Source organism: Nelumbo nucifera, chromosome 2 (genome assembly GCF_055504915.1).
Source record: "Nelumbo nucifera cultivar China Antique chromosome 2, China Antique-T2T, whole genome shotgun sequence".
In the NCBI taxonomy this organism is placed as follows: Eukaryota; Viridiplantae; Streptophyta; class Magnoliopsida; order Proteales; family Nelumbonaceae; genus Nelumbo; species Nelumbo nucifera.
In genome coordinates, this window is record NC_142650.1 from 83,596,843 (window position 1) to 83,616,161 (window position 19,319).

General features: G+C 36.1%; 1 pseudogene; it reads right to left on the reverse strand.

Annotated features, from left to right (window-relative positions):
• Positions 1-2,639: 2,639 nt before the first annotated feature.
• Positions 2,640-18,578, reverse strand: LOC148802391 (phytochromobilin:ferredoxin oxidoreductase, chloroplastic-like; annotated as a pseudogene).
• Between the last annotated feature and the right edge of the window lie 741 nt (positions 18,579-19,319).

The window sequence follows — 19,319 nt, forward strand, 5'->3', positions numbered from 1 at the left end:
CAAACTCGGAAATATGAAGTTGAACACCATGACCTTGATTAGATTGTAAAGCTGGCACTATTCGGTCTTCCCACCGCTGGTTGTTATTCCTTCCATGTTGATCACCTTTAGGTTGCTCAATGTCTTCACTTGATTCTTCACTAATAATGTCAGTGAGTTGATCATCAACTCTAAGGAGCTTGTCTTCTTCTTCCTAGCCCTAAATCATTCGCTACGTCGCTATCCCTAGCAGCATTTTGAACTACAAGTTGAGCAAGATGTTCAATCTATTCTTGTAGTCATCTTATAGCCTCTTGGAAAACCTCTATAGTGACATGTTGTGGTCTTCTACCACCCCTACCATGTCCACCCCTTGCAGCCATGATAATATAGAAAACACAAGAAGGAGATGAACTTTGAAGCAAACCCAAGGAAAGAATTTGCTCTGATACCACTTGATGTGGACAGAAAGACAAGCTACATGTAGTACAACAATAAGAACAAGAAACACCAAGCTGGAAACAACAAAATAAGTTGGATTTTTAGGGATTTCAGACCTGACATGAAGTAGAACTCCTCCTGGAACAGTTCCGCTATAGTAACAATGGCAGCAAACTGGCCTCCCACGTGGACACGCAGCGATGGAGGGATTGGAAGGTGCCAAAATGGGTTGACTCCTCAAAACCCAAGCTCCCAATGCTTGAAAACCCTAGCTGGGCAGAGCTATAGCTCATATAAGAGAGAAGAACTAAAAATATCCCTACAGAAACAACCCCCTTCTCTTTTATAAGACTCACTACTTTGTTGGACAATCTAGTTTACACATAAGCTCCCAGAATGTTTCCCTTTCACCAACAACTCCTTAAGAATAAAACTAACTTCAAATGAACCCTAAAAGATAACTTTTGTTACAAAAGATCCAAGAGACCAAAACCCAACAGAAATGCACCCAATTGCCCCTGACTAAAATCTGGCTTATAAAATGACGAAAATACCCTTGGTCCCAAATTTTCAACAAAACTACCCAAAAACAACAATTTGGGATCCTACTGCAAGAAAAACATGCAAAACAGAATACATACACACATTTTTTTCTTTCTTTTTTTTCTTGCCCCATCAATTGAATTATACAATTGTTATGTATTTATACTTTATTCATAGTTATTTCAAACTTCAATTTGTATCAATAATATATTTATTGATTTGATCTTTCTACCATATCCATGCCTGCCCAAAGTGTATCAAGATAGCCATTTCCAAGCCTTTTGATATGCAACCTTGATGCTATAGAAATTCAAATACATCCTCAAAATACATTAGTAACATTGAATTTGATCTTGAAATAAGGTATAGACTTAAGAGGGTAACCATGATAGAATTTTCTATGGAGTTTGCAATCTTCTTCCTTATGAAATTATATATGAGTCTATTTCTATCGGTAAAAGAATAACATATGATATTCATGCATTTTTAGTTTATTTTATTCATGTCATATAACATCTGAATTCAATAGGAACATTAATGGATAATTGGCCCAACCCCACATATTTTCTTTTGATTTGTAAAGAACATATATTAATATAAAACTCATATCGAACTCATTCATTGTGGAAAACCTAAGACTAGATATCCAAGAAATAGAAGAAATTAAGTCTTTGTTTCTTTGTTGAGAGCATTAACATTGCCTACCTAAAGAGTAGTAACTATGTATAACATCATCCCTAACTAGTAGGGTAGATCAAGGTTGTCTATTTAACTAATTCTTAGGGATGAGTTGTATTGGGGTTTTAATTTATTATGATGTTTCTTTTTCTTCTTTGTGGATGCTTGGCCAATGCCCCAATAGTTGAGATGGTCATCACTTAGGTGGCGTTTGATTGCACTTTTTAGAGGTTTGAATCTGAAAATGCTATTTTTCAAACCTCACCCATTGTTTGGTTGTACCTCTTAAACTGGGTCTGAAATTGATTTTCAGATCTAAAAATCATAGACCTTGGGCCGACTCTTAACGTGCTTAGACGCGTTTCAGAGCTGTCCCAATGTCCAAAATATCCTTACATTTTTTTGTAAATGACCAAAGTTACCCTTGATAACCCCAAAACCTAGAAAACCTAAACATTTTTGTGTTTACGAACGATCCCAAAGCGCCACTGGTGAGTCAAGCTCGAGGAAGAACGCTGCTGTCCAAGCTCCAGGAAGAACACCTCTGTCCAAGCTCTGGGCTCCAGGTAGTCATTCTTCTTCTGATTCGTTTGATTTGTTTTTGTTTGATTTATTTATGTTTGTTTTTTTATTTTTCGGAAGATGAACTGTTGTTTGTTTTCTTTGATGATTTTTGGAAGATTGCTTTGTTGAACGGGAGATGAACTGTTGTTGTTTGTTTGCTTTTACGTATGTTTTTTTTCCTCTTTGCTTTGGCTTTTGGAAGATGAACTGTTGATGATTTATTTATGTGTGTTTTTTTTAAGTTCCCACATTTTTATTCGCCTTAGTTATTCCACTGTTGATGATTTATTCTGGCACATTTTTATTCGCCTTAGTGGATTGTAATATGAAGACGCTTTAGGACGATTTTTTTTGTTTTTTTCTTTAAGGAAACACGAACTTCATACACGGATCTGTAACAAGAAGGTGATACAGATTTTTCCACATTCTAAACATAAGAGAAACAGAAAGAAAATAAGGCCAGTTATCTAATATCATTACCAATGAATTTTCCTCCTGAATCCCAAGGACGAGTTTCAAAGGACTTCCCAATGATACTGCGCTTCTGGTTTATACTCCCATTCTCACACCAGTACTCTGGAAAGTAATCCAAAAATGTTTTGCTTCCTAGTGTATCAACTCCATTGAAAAGGAAGCTTCTGATCAAACCTTCGCATGACTCTCTCCAATCAACTTCTTCAGAACTTGGTGACCTGGATCCTTCTCTGCTCTCTATGATAGACATTTATGCTGTGCTTCACGATTACAGATAACCTGAGAAGCATCCATCTCCTTTGATGCTTGGTCCATCAAAGGAGATGGATGCTTGGTCCTGAATCCAGAATATAAAATATTATGTTTGTCTTGGCTTGATGTGAACTTGGTCCATATCACAATTGGTGAGAAAAATCTCAATGACTCACTTGTAATCTTCCCTCCCCATGGTAAAATATTGGTATACTGGAGACCAAGGGCATTAAGTTTTTGTAGTACTTCTGTTTGTAATCACTGTGGTTCATAACATCGAAGGTAGGATTAAGGTCCAAGACAACTATATTCATGTTAGCTGTGGTGAAAAAGTTGGCACAAAATATAGGTAGATCAAGCTCAGGTTCAGGTAAAACAGCAAGATCCAAAATCTGCATTGTTTCACTCTCTTCAATGCTATGACTGCGGAGGAGTTTGATATTGGGAGCTTGAAAAGCTAGCATCTATAGCTCTGTTTTTCCATCCATGGCCTTCATGGAATTGAATTTCTCTTGTAAAGGCGAAGGAACCAAATGGGTTCGTCCTTTTGTTTCTTCCAGAGTGAAGCCAACAAACTTCTGGTAAGAGAATGCAGAGACTTCCACAGAAGGCCAATTGAATAAAATTTTGGTTGTAGAAAATCCGAATATCGCAACCGCTCGAGGAAGAGATGGCACTTGGATGCAGCGTGCATCGCTTTATTATGTATTTATTTATTTTTATTTGATCATTTTAATTTTTATTAAATTTTAATTTGTATTTTTTGTTGAAGATATTTTTAATCAATATTATTAATTATTAATTAGTAACCATTGATTTTTATTAAATTTTAATCATTTTATTATTTTTAATAGTAAGTAACTATTTTTATCATTTTAATTACGTTATTTAATTATTTTTATTCATGTTAGTTCAATATTATTATAACTATTAATTTTTATTAAATTTTAATCATTTTATTATTTTTTAATAGTGAGTAATTATTTTTTATTATTTTAATCACATTATTTATTATTTATTAATTAATTTTTCGTAATTATTATGTATTTAATTTTTTGTTATTTGCATTAGTTCAATATTATTATAACTATTAATTTTTATTAAATATAATCAATTTATTATTTTTTAATAATGAGTAATTATTTTTTATTATTTTAAATATGTTATTTATTAATTATTAACAATTTTTTTGTAATTATTATGTATTTAATTATTTTTTTATTTGCGTTAGTTCAATATTATTATAACTATTAATTTTTATTAAACTTTAATCATTTTATTAATTTTTTAATAGTGAATAATCATTTTTTATTAATTTAATTACGTTATTTATAAATTATTAATTATTTTTCATAATTATTATGCATTTAATTATTCTTTATTCGTGTAAGTTCAATATTACTATAACTATTAATTTTTATTATTTTATTATTTTTTAAGTGAGATTATTTTTTATTGATTTAATTACGTTATTTATTAATTATTAATTATTTTTCGTAATTATTATATATTTTATTATTTTTTTGTATGATTTCAATATTATTTTTGAATTTGATAAATTATTTTATATGAAATAGTACAAATTGAGCTCAAATTTACCAAATAATCTATTCTAGGGGTAAAATAGTAAAAACAATGCATTTCAGATGTTAAAAATTTGGTCAAACACAAACAAGCCAAAGTATTCAGAGCATCTGAAAAGTAGAAAAGCATCAATGCCTCTTTTCAGATTTCAGACTGTTTTAATATCTTTTTAACTTTTCATATATGAATTTTCAGATTTATAAACGCCACCTTAGTGTTAGGGGTGGCAATTTCTAAGCCGACCAACTTAACCCATCCATCTATCATGCGTGTTAATATGGGTAAGGAACCCATTAGGGTTAGGGGAAAATGGTTAGTTCATGGGTACCTATAGGATTGTCACCACTCAATTTTTGCTCAATTTTTTCTCGAATCCCCCAATCCATGCCCTAAGCACCTGATCACACCTTAATGTTTTTCTTGAAAGGCCTAAAAACTCTAGAAACCCAATCATCAAACTTGCACAATCTTTATCTAATTACCTTGATCAAGCTCCTTCTAACACTCTTACTAGCATATCAAATCAAACCATCTAGTTTAAAGCCCTAGCATACTTGTTCAAGCCAAATTCTAGATCTAAAGTCCTAGGTCTTATTGCCCATTGAGTAAAGATTAAAAGCCATCTGGGAATGTCAACAACTATTGCGACTATATCTATTACAGTAGTAAAGTTAGCTTTTGGGCAAGAAATGTTAGTTTTGAAAGCTTGTCTTTACATTTCGTAGTTAAGAAGAGATTTTATTTGTCTCTAAACTTATTAGTGATGGATATTCTTTTCTTGTTGGTAATATGATTACTATTAAATTGAATTGTAAAGTCATAGTTAGTGGAGAAATAGAGAATACCTCTACATACTACATCATTCCCTAGAAACTAATGTTATTGAACAAACAATAGTCACCGTTTCAATGAAAAGAACTCGTGAAACTATTAACCCTACCTATTTGTGGCACTTCAGACTTGACCATATTAATAAAGAAAGTATCACAAGACTAGTTAAGGATGGTCATTTAGATTTTCTAAACTTAAGAGAATTTTATAGACTATGAACCATGCCTACAAGGCAAAATGACTAAAAGGCCATTTACTAGAGAAGCTCATAGATCCATAGGTGCATTAGATTTGATACGGATAAATGTATATGGTCCTATGAACATAAGGGTACGTGGTGGATAAGTTTACCTTTACTAATGATTCTTATGGTATGGGTACATATGCTTGATGTGACACAAACCTAAATCCTTTGAGTTCGAAGTGTAAGGGGATGAACTTATATAATACTAAAGCGTCACCATGGGCTATCAATAGTAACAAGACTAGTTTTTATGGTTATTTAGTTAGTAGTACTCACCTAAGGAGGGCCATAGACTCTTCTTGTAGAGGGCAGCCACAATGCTCTTTACCGCTAAACCTTGAATTGTAGATACCTTTCGTAAGATGCAAAACAAAAACAAATAAAGTAAATTATAGTTTAGGGAGAAAATAACTAAAAAGTTTATCATATGGTCGATATTGTTTCCCCTGAGATGACACAAAGTAGGAGCTCGTGGGCATGGAAATCAAAGTGAATATGTTCTCTACATTGTAGCCCAATATGTGTCATCATCAGAGAAACCTAAGGACTTAAGCCCTTAACCACTTGGAGAATATTCTAGAATTCTTAAGTCATTAACCGTTTAGGGGATGCTCTAGAATTCTTGCCTATGCATGAGGTGAGCCCTATTCTTGTCTATAAATAGTAGGGCTCATGACGTGAAAAGGGACTTCTATCATTCTGACCATTCTATCATTCATCTTTCCACCATTTGGTTCCATTTTCTTTGTCCAGACATAATTCATTCCCTAAGCTTTTTAACCCTAGCATCATCTTGCCCTTTATTACTTAAAACTTTCATTTTCACTTAAACAAACTAGTATCATCTCTGATGCCATTAGTATTTCCAACATCCTACTCACTATCTCCAGAACTTGGGTCATCTTTATAGTGCCATACCTATACAAGTAATTCAAACAAGATGTTAAGAAGCAATTGGATAAGGAGATCAAAACCCTTTGGTCAGATCGAGGAGGTGAATATCCCTTAGATGAATTCAAGAATTACCTTAGGGAAAGCAAAATACTTTCATAGTTAACCCCTCTAGCTACACACAATTAAATAGTGTATCTAAAAGAATGAATTGAACATGATTAGATATGATTCGATCTATACTCGTTCACTGTGAACATCCCAATTGAGTTTGGGGTTCACTCCATGGCTGAAATGGTATAGAGCCACCACCCATCAATGCAAGGAACATGGGAGTGACGTGCCTCCCAAGTTCAAAAAACAAAACAAGACTCTCATGTGCCCAAAGTAAGGTTATTCTACGTACTTTTTAGGGGAGAGAGGGAATGTGTTAGGCATCCCTCTCCTATATTCAACATGTAATACCATTCCCCTAATTAAGTAAAAAAAAAAAAAACTAGAATGGATTAAGCCAACAAGAATGCTAGTGAGTTTGCCTACCAAAGAGGATGGTCACTATGGAGTTGTTTCCCAAGTGATTCAACTACATGGCATCCTCCCTCTTTATCCAAAGTTCCTTACACTCCTACTAAGCAAATGAAAGAGGCCAAATCACAAGGGATTCAATCCCCCATGAGCAACTTCTCTAAAGCAGTTCTCAACCCAAAAAATAAACAATCATGATAGCCAAAAAAAAAAAAGATTCCAATTAGGATGAAAACAGAATTAATAACACCAATAAATATACATTCTTTCATTCAAAAAAGAATTCTAAAATGCATGTCCACTTAACTAATCACAACCGAATTGGACCCCTATTAATATAAGTTGATTTCGGCACTGTTTTTTGGTTCAAAACATGCCCAATAAACACTAAAAGAACATGGGATAATCATTGAAAGCTATCAACAAACTATACTAATTTTTCCTACATCTAATCACAAGAGAACTAAACTTCAAGAAAATTGCATAACAACATTCAATAAATAAAATTGACAAATCTGAAATAAGGGACTACCTAGAATATTAGTATAAGAATAAACAAACAAGTAGCTCAAATCGGCATGTTTCACTTAACTTAGACAAAATCAAATTAAAAAGCTATGAAAATGAACAAATTTCAGCACTGAAATAAATTCAAACTAAGCTAAAATAAACACTATAATACATGGGATATTCATTTAAATTGAATAACAAAATGCTCTAATGATTCATACATCTAATCACCATATGGTCAACTAAAGATAATGCATGAAATTATCCTATAAGCAGAAAATGAAGTTTTGAAAAAAATAAAACTAACTACAAAATCAATAGGATGCATAAGGAAAAAAAATAATATTAAGAATGAATAACAAAAATGAAAAGAAAAAAAAATGAGTGAGGTGAGAAGATCAACTTTTTTGTGACCTCTGATCAAATGGATAGTGGGGGGATGCAATGGACTGGATTTTTTCCACCAGATTTGCACAAATATTGTAGAGGAATCCCCTTTCTAGTTTTCTTCTTGGGATTGTTTTGCTCCCAAGACCCTTGGACTGGATGTCTTCCTTCTTCCTTCTTGCTTTTCTTTTCTTTTTTTTTTTTTTGTTTCTACCTTAGTGGAAATGTACTAAGTTTTCCACACAAGCTCTCTCTCCTTTTTGTTTTGTTTGGGGTTGCTTGGACTAAATGAGAAGGATGGAGGTAGTGGGAGTTCATTGGTTGAGGTGGTTCAGTGGAAGGAAGAAGAAGAGGGTGAGTTCGGTTGGGTTATGTGGGGATAAAGGTTTGAGAGAGAGATCAATGGCTCAATCCAAAGGGGAGGAGAGTTCTTGAGGGTTTGGTGGTGATGGAAAGGAAAAGAATGAAGCTAGGTTTTGTTGTGAGAGGAAAAGGATGGAAGGTAGGGGAACGAGAGCTAGAGAGAGAGAGAGATCAATTGGTTCAGCTCATACCTAGGCTGAAAAGGGTGAAGGTCCTCCATCTTCTTTTCTTTCTTTCTTTTGTTTTCTTATTCTTCTTTCTCTTATTCTCTTATCCTTTCCTCTTTCTTTCTTCTTGGCCGAAAATCCCTGTTGATGTTTTCTTTTTCTTCATTTTTTGATGGAAATGGAGAAGTAAGAAGATGGTATTCGGTGGTGTTGTTGATGGAGGTTAAAGGAGATGGAGATGGGGGATAGGAAGTAGGAGGCATTGTGAGAGGGAGAGATCTTGAGAAGGGTTCGATGGTGGAAGGTTTTGATGGCTGGTTTCATGTTATGAAGGTTCATTCATGGAGGTCTTGGGAGAGGGAGAAGAGAGGTGGGAGGAGGCTAGGGTTCCATGTGAAGGGATGGGAATCCATCACATGGATGCCCAAGTCTTGCGGAATGGATAGAGGAAATTTCAAAAATTTCTCCCATCTTTGCAGGGAATCGAATTCCCTATATTTAGAAAAGCATGCTTTTCAAGGATCAATCTTGAATCAAGAACCAAACCAGATCTGAACCAAAAGGAGTAGGAGGGAGGATGTACCTGATACAGAGAAGCAATATCTCCCAATGGAGGTGTTCACGCCCAAGGAAGGATCCAAAATCTGCTCCCACTGAAGATAGCGCAGTGCAGGATGGAGCAGAATCAGCAATGTTCTTCCAAAAGAACTTGACCCTTCGCAAGAATCAACTGGATGGCTTGTGAGTACAACTCCTACCAATCTTTTCCCAAAAGATTGGAATCAAGATCAAATCTTGATTTCTCCCAAGAACTGGAGATCGAACTGAAGGTGATGGCGGCGACAGGAAGGAGGCAGCGAGAGAGAATTCGCAGGGTGCAGAAATCTCTCTTCTTGTGATTTTCAGCTCTGAAGAAAATTGAACATCAACCCGTAACAATTGCCGCCCCTTTCTCCTTTCATAATCTTAAAGGGATCAGCTCCTAATCCCATTAGGAGTTGCTAATCCAAATCATATTTGGATTAGAAGTCCCTTTAAGTGATAAGGGATAACCCTTATCTTATCTGCAGATCAGATTAGCCATCTCCTAATCTAATTAGGAGGCTTCCAGATCTAAATTTCATTTAAATCTTGGACTCTCTAAGTGGATAGGGTCTAGGCCCAATCCTATTAGCTGATCCATATCAGAATTCACCCCTTTTAATTGACTGATCAAATCAGCCCAGTTCGAAATGGGCTTAAGGCCCATTTAAGGTTATGTACTCACTTAGCCTCCTTCCAAACTGTTGCCCAGTTGGGGCTTCCTTGTATGGCGTGGGACCCAAACATTGATCTACACATCAGCCACATGGGTTCAGCCCAACCTTTGTTACAAGGCCTGGCCGAATACACTGTTATGGACAGTGCACCCCTTGAAACCCATCTTATGGGCTCTATGGGCCCAACACTTACCCTAAGTGGTCCCTGGGCCAAGCCACCTTGTAACACCTAGGGACATGTAGGCAGATGCAAGATTAGCCCATCAGGTATTATCCTCAATGGTCTTACACTTAACCTCTCAGCCCATAATGATCAAACACTGCCCGACAAGGGAGGACCTCTCCCTCGACTGCAAGGAGCAGTGTTGCACTCTCCGCTTACATGGATCCCGGGAATTAAAAGCTTTTGCAAATCATTTCGAAACCATAACATATATATATATATATCTTTATATAAATATATTTTGCAAAACAAAATCTCAACAATTGAAATCAGCTGCCGACAGTCTTGGTTTCCATCAGAAAGAGTGCATCCCCGATCATTACCTTTGTCCGACAAAGGGGCTGATCCTGTCACTATGATCACCCACTCAGATGAATTCTCGGACTGTCCCAACATACCCAGGTTTTGACCCCCACTAAGGATCTCACTGATTGGTACATCAAAGACAACCCAATCGACACCTAGTGTAGTATCATAATTGAGTCTAGGGGTTAGGTGTAACTTTCCAGTTTTTCCCTTCTATCTCCAAGGTCCAGGGCAATATTGAAAATCTGGTCCGGTTCAAAGGTTCTATTAATCCTACACTGCATGTGTTTCGGGTCTCACCCTGGTAGCTGAGACAAACCACCCCAACAGTTGGTCGCACACTAGTGTCAGCCTTGGTAGGATAAATCTCCCTAGACTTACCCAATGGCTGTGAACATTCTAAACTAACACAAGTCTCATTAAGTGTCAAGTTTAAGGGTATTACATAGAAACACACCACAAGAACATGAATCAAATGTGTACTTTATTCATTTACAATAAATTCATAATGTACATAATTCTGATTGAAGCTAAGGGCATACAACTGTCTAACACCATGGAGGAAGGAGATGAGAGGAAGAAGGAGATGCAGGCTAGGGTTCAGTCTAGAGAGAAGGGAGAATGAGTCTTGGAGAGAAGAGAGTGTGTGTGAGTCCCCTTCCCTTGGTTCGGTTTTTGGGTTTTAGTCTAGTTTTTTTTTCCTTTTTTTAATGTTTTTTCGTTTAAACCGAATGGGGTTAGGCTAGTTTGGTTCGGTTTGGGTTGGATTAGGATGACTTGGTTGGGTTAGAACCGAACGGGGGGAGTTTGGTTTGGGTTTAGTTTGGTCTTGGTTAGGGTTTTCTAGGTTTTATGTATAAGGCTTAAAAATAATTATCAAAGAAAATAATAAGGCTTAAAAATATGGAGGATTGGGATTTGTTGATTCCAACCCAAGGGGTGAGAGGCTTCTAAATTTTTTTTCTAACTTTTCTTTTTCTTTTTTTTTTCTTTTTCTTTCTTAGGACAAACCTAGACTCCTTCCTATCTATGTTCGGCCTTTTCTCTATTCTATAAATGGCTAGACAAGCTTCCTTAACTTTCTCCCATTTGTCACCCTTATTAATGACCTAGAATGGGGGAGCTCCCAATTTAAAATTTAAAATTCAAATTGAAACTTGTTTGATTGAATTTTTGAGAGGGAATGGAGAGGGGAGCAGCTAGGGTTTTAAAAATTAGGTTTTGGGAGTGTTTTCTAAAGGTTGGGCCGATCCTAGAACCTGCTCATCACACCTCAGAACCTACCCATCGCACTCCAAAACTTTTTCATTGCACCTTCCTTTCTACTCATCGCACTCCAAAACCTGTTCATCGCACCTTCCTTCTTGCTCATTGCACTGAACTTGTTCATCGCACCTTAGAACTTGCTCACCACACTCTAGAACTTGTTCATTGCACCTTCCTTCCTGCTCATCTTACTCTAGAACCTGTTCATCGCACCTTAGAACCTACTCATCACAGTCCAAAACTTGTTCATCACACCTTCCTTCCTTCTCATTGCATTATAAAACCTGCTCATCACACCTTAGAACTTGCTCATCACACTTCAGAACCTGCTCGTCACACCTTCTTTCCTACTCATCGCACTCCAAAACCTGTTCATTGCACCTTCCTTCCTACTCATTGCACTCCAGAAATTGTTTATAGCACCTTCCTTCCTACTCATCGCACCTTCCTTCCTGCTCATCGCACTCTAGAACCTGCTCATCGCACTCCAAAACTTGTTCATAGTACCTTCCTTCCTACTCATCGCACCATAGAACCTGCTCATCGCACCTCAGAACCTACCCATCACACCTTATCTCAGTCTTATCACACCTAAATCGCACCCATCTGCCCTTTATGCGCCTGTTATTGCATTGCACCCTCCATTGCATGTGCATTGGATCTCTATCGCGACTATCCTTCAATACCATAGAAAAAATTTACAGTTCCCATCTGGAAGGCCCTAAAGGGGCCTACCACCCAGAAACTATGAGGCTTTTACAAGCCCCTTGTTTTTTTCCTTTTTTTTTTGTTCTTTTGGGTGTTTTCTTTTTTTTCTCTTCCCCCCCTTTTCCTTTGGTAATCTCGCAAAATTTGTAGTTTTTTGCTTTCTTTATAACTAAGTGTAATTAGCATTGTTTTTGGGTAGGAGTAAATTGTATTGGTTTCTTGTTCTACTCTTTCCTCTCCTTTGTTTTAGTTAAAAAGCATCAAGAGAATATAGCTTCTATTAGATCCCCAAATGTGGCCACATGGCTGCATTCTCCCCTTATTCTTTGTTTTTTTCCTATTCATTTTTCTTGCATGCTTGAACACTCATAATTTACATACTCTCATGTAGATAGAATTAGAATCCCATTTTACATTATTAGGAGAAGGATAGTATGTGTGTGCCTCTAGAATTTGGTTCTCAAATGCTCCACCAAAACCTTCAAACTAGCCACCAACCAAAGAAGCCAACTTGTCCATGTGTGGAGGTTTGAAGGCTAGCAACTTGATTAAAACTTTTAAGTCTAGAAACCACCTAATAATTTCATTCATTGAACCTATAATACCCATACATAGAAGCCTTCAATGAGAATAGGATAGCGGAACTGTAGTCTAATTAGGACTAGGACACCGTGAGTGTTGCACTATGTGGTTTCCATCTTTAGAAGTAGGATAAAAAAGTGAAGGCCAAACTCTTTCAACCCGTTAAAAAAATAACAAAAATAAAAGAAGATTTGATCTTCCATTAGAAGACACTTAAACACCCTAAAAGTTACTGAAGGCAACACCTAGGCCCAAATTTCCAAATGATATCCAAGTCTAAGCTAGATCCCAAGTAAACTTCAACATATCAAAATCTTGAATCAAAGTTAAATAACAATAATAATGTAAGATAAAAAAATCAAAACCAAATAAATAGAGAAAAACAAATGAAAATCAAATCTACAAGTTTCATCTAAGATTCAAACTACAATAATAAAAAAATAAGGATAAGAAATCTAGGAGTTAAGAACAAAATCAAAACTACAATTATTAGAATATGAAACTCTCATCTAAAATGATCATCTTCCGACTCCAGGTTTTTGTTCCCAATCTTGGCTAAGTAGATGGATAACTCTATGAGCTCAGCTCTTGAGAGGTAGCATCAAAAGGCCATTTTGACCCCTTATATTATTTGTCTAGTATCCACCTCTTGGCTAAGTAGATGCATAACTCTATGAATTCAACTCTTAAGAAGTAGCATTAAAATGCCACATTGACCCACTCCAGGAGTATCTAGTAGATATATATAATAAAGGGTCTAACCCTCCCTTGACCAATATAACATCAAAAGGCCACTTAGACCTTCATACCTTCAAAACTCTAGGATGTCAAGTAGGTATACATATGGTGTAGGGATTGATATTCCCTTAGCCAGTATCAAAAAGACATTCTCATGATCCTTCATAAACTTTAAAGCTCAAATATCTTTCTTGCTCTTCTCCAAACTAAGTAGATGTTGACCTAATGAGTTTGCTCTTAAGGAGTAACATAAAAAAGGTTATTGTTTCATAAGAGTGATGCAGGAACTAATTACTCTTAGCATTTCCTTTAAGTCTTAACCTTTTCCAAAACCCAAAATTATTTTCTAAATTAGAACTTGTTCCTAACTACAACACTAGCTGCTCATGTTCCAAAGTTAATAATAAAAAATGAGGGGAAAGAATAAATGTATCAAATATCATCAAATCCCAATACCTAACTCATAATAAAAATCTATTTCCAGAATCATCCAACATATAATTCTATCAAATCAACAAAAACACAATAAAGGAAAAACTCATGAAATGAAGTGAAATAACATGGTCAAACCATTAGTTTATATTGTAAGGATTATCAAATAAAGTCTCTTTATCAAATCCTAACTCACATAATTTCAAGTCATGTAAAAAAATCAACATTTCATAAACTTGAGAAAATACCAAAGTCCATGAATACTCTTTCAATTTTATTAAAACCAAAAAAGTTAATTAAGTTTGCTCAAACCCCCAAAAGGTTTTTCAAAGTTTCTTTGAAGAATGGATTTTTTTACCAACTTCAACTTCAACCTAGGTCTTTACCTTCTAAATGTTTTATCCAATTTTCGATAGAAATCCACCAATTATAGACATTCCCCTTGCATAATCTTGCCTAGTTTTCTATAGATCCTTTCACATCCTTGCTAGGTCTTCTTGACCCACTCCAAGGAAGCTATATTATCAAATTACCTACACAGCTAGCCTTCTTAGGAGCCTTCCAATTAATAGCTAGATGACCATAGAATATGGTTAATTCCTTCCTTTTGACCAACACTTGTGTAGACACAAAAACCCTATAACTTCACACCAAGTCTATTACATTAACCTCATCCATAGAACCCTATACCCTTGCAAGTTAGGTTTAATCTTGACCCATTCTTTCTTAGGATCCAATATCTAGTTAGCTAAGTTATAGAAACCTCGATAGCTCTAGGTGCATACTAGGGGCAGATCGGCTTTGTCATGGTTTTCCATTGTTTTTTCCTGCACTTCATCATTTGCATGAGCATATCGCATGTCATCACATGTTGCATCCCTAAAACTAGTTCTTAGCCCACACTAGTCTATTCCCACCTGTTAGATGCCAACAACCTGGATTTATACCCTCATAGAACCAACAACATAGGTCCTTGAGGCAACCAACTTTAAAACATCTACCTAGCCTAGCTCTAGTAGAGTAAAATAAAAGGACACAACACAAATCAAACAAAAGTTCAAATCCCTCTTAAATTAAAAAGAACCCTTTCAGGATCATCATGAAGCAAGCCTCTAATCAACCTCCCACCAAGCAAGAGTTGTCACTTGTGCTTTATCAAGAAGAATTGGTCAGGATGAAAGAAGACATAAAGGACATAAGAAAATCCCAAGCAGAAGAGATAATTGGGTTCAATGCTTTGTGCCCTTACCCCAACCTTGACATTCCTAAAAATGTTAAAATCCCAAAATTCCATAAGTATGATGGATCTAGTTGTCCTAGAGCTCACATCGTTCTTTATAGTATGAATATGTTTCAACTTGGTTCTAATGAAAGATTGTAAGCCCAACTATTTTCTAAGAGCCTAAAAGGAGCTACTTTGGATTGGTATACCCGATTCAACCTAGACACTTGGAGGACATGGAGAAAATTGGCAGAACAATTTATCAAGAGTTTTGATTTCCACTCATCACTGACATGGGGTGATCTAGGACACCTTATAAGGATTGGATGAAAATTTCTTTGTGTATTTGAAACAATGGAAGATTGTGTCTATCAAAGTAAAGGAACCCTTGCAAGAGGATGAAGTGATTAAGATTTTTATCAAGTCACTCAAAGAACCTTTCTATTCATTAATGATAGGACAAGCTTTCTAAGACTTTCATCAATTAGAAAAGGTCGGTGCATGCATTGAACCGGGAATTAAGTACAAGAGAATCCACCTAGCATCTACGAATCCATTAGTTGAGATCAAAGAACCTACTATAGTTGCCATCAAACATCAATCTTCCTCCTCAATACAAAAACGTCAAACTTTAACTGATCCTTTCAAAAGAAGAGTCAAGAAATGATTCTCTCCCTCCCTCTTTCTTTCTCAATTGATTGAGAATGGATATTGGACACCTTTGTCACCAAAACCAATTCCCAATCACCTACCAAAGAGCGTCAAGATGGGTGAGTATTGCTCTTATCACCAAGGACCAGAGCACTCAACAAACAATTGCATAGTACTCAAAGGCAGCGTCCAAGATCTTATCGACATCGGACAATATCCTTTAAAACATAACTAAAATATGTAATCAAGTTTGTAACCTTTTCAAGAACTACAATTGGTCTGAACCCACACAAGGAGTACGTAGGCAGCATGGGAAGTGGCGCTTGGGTGTGACTCGGATAATCAAATAAAATTAAAATCTTAGGATTCTCAAATTAATACCTTTTAGCATCTTCTCCTAAAAGCCCTAAGCTTTCTACCCAAACACTTTCTAGGTACCAACCCTTATAGTGTAGGCATTGCTTACATCAACCCTGTATTACATGCACACATATTATGCACAACTTCACTAACATTCATTCCATGCATGTCTGTATTCCATCTAAAGTCTAATGCTCCCAACAGGAAAGATGACCACACCTACCAGAGATCAATTCAAAATCCAATAAGAGATCGAAGAACTTTGAAAAGCAGTTAACCTATTATCCTTCAAAGTTGATTGGCTAATCTCCCACATAAGAGCAATACCACCAGTTTTTGTTTCGAATCCTACGCCACCACCTCAACCATCCAAGAAAAAAGTAAAGAACTTTAGCCCATTACCTTGCCAACTTTCAAAACTTTTGTCCATCTTGGTCAAGAAAGGATACCTTCATTTATTGTCTTGGAAGACTCATGCAGATCTAAAGAATTTCAACCAGAAAGCTTATTGTGCCTACCATCAAGGACTAGGACATGATACTAATGAAAATTGAATACCCATCAAAATTCATCGAAATCTCTTGCTTTGTTCGATCCACCTTTGAGTATAATCGAATACCCATCAAAATTCATCGAAATCTCTTGCTTTGTGCGATCCGCCTTCGGGCATAATCAAATAACCATAAAAATCTTTCACTTTGTGCAATTTGCCTTCGGGCATAATCGAATACCCATAAAAAATCATCAAAATCTGTCGTTTCTTGTGATCTGCCTTCGAACATAATCAAATACCCATCGAAATTCATAAAACATCTCTCGCTTCGTGTGATTTGCCTTTGGGCATAATTGAATACCCATAAACAACTTTCGCTTCGTGCAGTCCGCCTTTAAGCATAATTGAATACCTATTGAAATTCATCAAAATCTCTCACCTTATGCGATCTACCTTCGAACATAATCGAATATCCATTAAAAACTCTAGCTTCATGTGATCCACCTTCAGGCATAATCGAATACCCATTGAAATTCATCAAAATTTCTCGTTTCATGCGATCCGCCTTTAGGCATAATTAAATACCCATCAAAATTCATCAAAATCTTTCACTTTGTGTTATCCGCCTTTGGGCATAATCAAATACCCATCGAAATTCATCAAAATCTCTTGCTTCATGCGATCCACCTTTGAGCATAATTGAATACCCATCGGAATTCATTGAAATCTCTTGCATCGTGTGATCCACCTTTAAGAATAATCGAATATCCATTGAAATTCATCGAAATATCTCGCTTTGTGGGATCTGCCTTTGGGCGTAGTCGAATACTCACAAAAAATCATCAAAATCTCTCGCTTTTTGAAATCCTCATTCGGGCATAATCGAATACCCATCAAAATTCAAAAAAAAAAACTTTTGCTTCATGCGATCTACCTTTAGGCATAATCGAATACCCATCAAAATTCATCAAAGTGTCTTGCTTCATGCGATCTGCCTTTAGGCATAATAGAATACCCATTAAAAATTATCAAAATCTCTTGCTTCGTGTGATCTGCCTTTGGGTATAATCAACTACCCATCCAAATTCATCAAAAACTATCGATCCATGCGACTCTCACTTTGTGCGGTCCACCTTCGGGCATAATCACATACCCATCAAAATTCATCAAAAACTTTTGCTTTGTGTGACCCTCGCTTCATGCAATCTGACCTTGGGCATAATTGAATGCCCATCAAAATTCATCGAAATCTCTCCCTTCGTGCGATCCTCCTTCGGGTATAATCAAATACCCATCAAAATTCATCAAAGTCGTTTGCTTCGTGCGACCCTCACTTCGCGCGATCTGTCTTCATGCGTAATCGAATACTTATTGAAATTCATCAAAGTTTCTCACTTCTTGAGATCTACCTTCGGGCATAATTAAATGAAACCTAATTTTTATATTTAAAGGAAGAGAAGTATTATTCATCATTTACTACTTGACAAAAATAGGGCAGTGATAGTGGCAACCCAATTTCCCCTTCTCTCTTCCTCTTTTTTCTTTTTCTTTTTCTTTTTCTTTCCTCTTCTTCCTCCTTCTCTTTTTCACTACTTCCGCCCCTCCTTTCTTGTTGTTGGTGTCCATTTTCTTATTATCTTCTACCCCTATACTCCAGTCATCATAGTGGCGATCTTCACCTCATTTTCACTCAAATTTTTGATGGTTTCTTACAGTCATTTTGAGATTATTCTCATTTTCCATCATCCACATTGGTTCTTCTAGTGTTCTGGCTCCCTTCATTTTCCATATAAGCTCTATTTCGTTGTCCATTGAATAGAGCCAACCACAACAAGATTTACCAGAAGTATTCCTCTTAAGTTTAGGTGAAGCTTGCAATGGAACCACCTCCCCTTTCATCAACATCTTAGACATCACCTCCAGTCACCATTGTCATTCAAAAAGGAAACCTAAAATCAATTGAAACTCCCCTGGTGCAGCAGTGAACCCGGGCCAAAATACGACTAGGTAAGCTTTGTCATCTTCTCCTACATTTTGTTTTCTCATTTTTTACTTACATTTTCATGCTTTCCCGAGTTGAGTCCTATGTGTTTTGCCATGGGATAATCCAGATCTGAATGGGAGGGGTGAGTAATCGGAGCTAGCAATGAGGCTATCATTGAGCCAACTCCCATAAAATCTCTGACACTGGCTCAATTTTGTCATGGCTCCTTCCTATTGCTTCAACCATTTCTTTCTTTTCTTTTTTTTTTTCTATTTCAAATGAAGGGTCTCTACTAGTTCTTTGAGATCTAGAAATTGGACTTGTGCGATTTCTTTTTCTTGTTATCATTTTCTCTAAGGATAATCCCTAATTCCAGTATATTGTTGTTATTCATTTCACCTATCATGTTATTCCTACTTTGAGTGGAGGACTAATAAGTATTCCTGCTCCTAGGCATCTCATTAGGATGGTGTTTGTTGTGTTGGCATGTTGAGAATTGATAAGGTAGTGGTGTTCTCTTAGCTCAATGGTTAATGACTTGTTTAGAATAGGATTGAGGACTGATAAATTTTCCTGTTATCATAGTTATAGGATTACTCTTGTTAGAATTGAATGCTTTTTTTTTGTTAAAAAGCCTAAAATCTTGATGAAAAATATTAGAT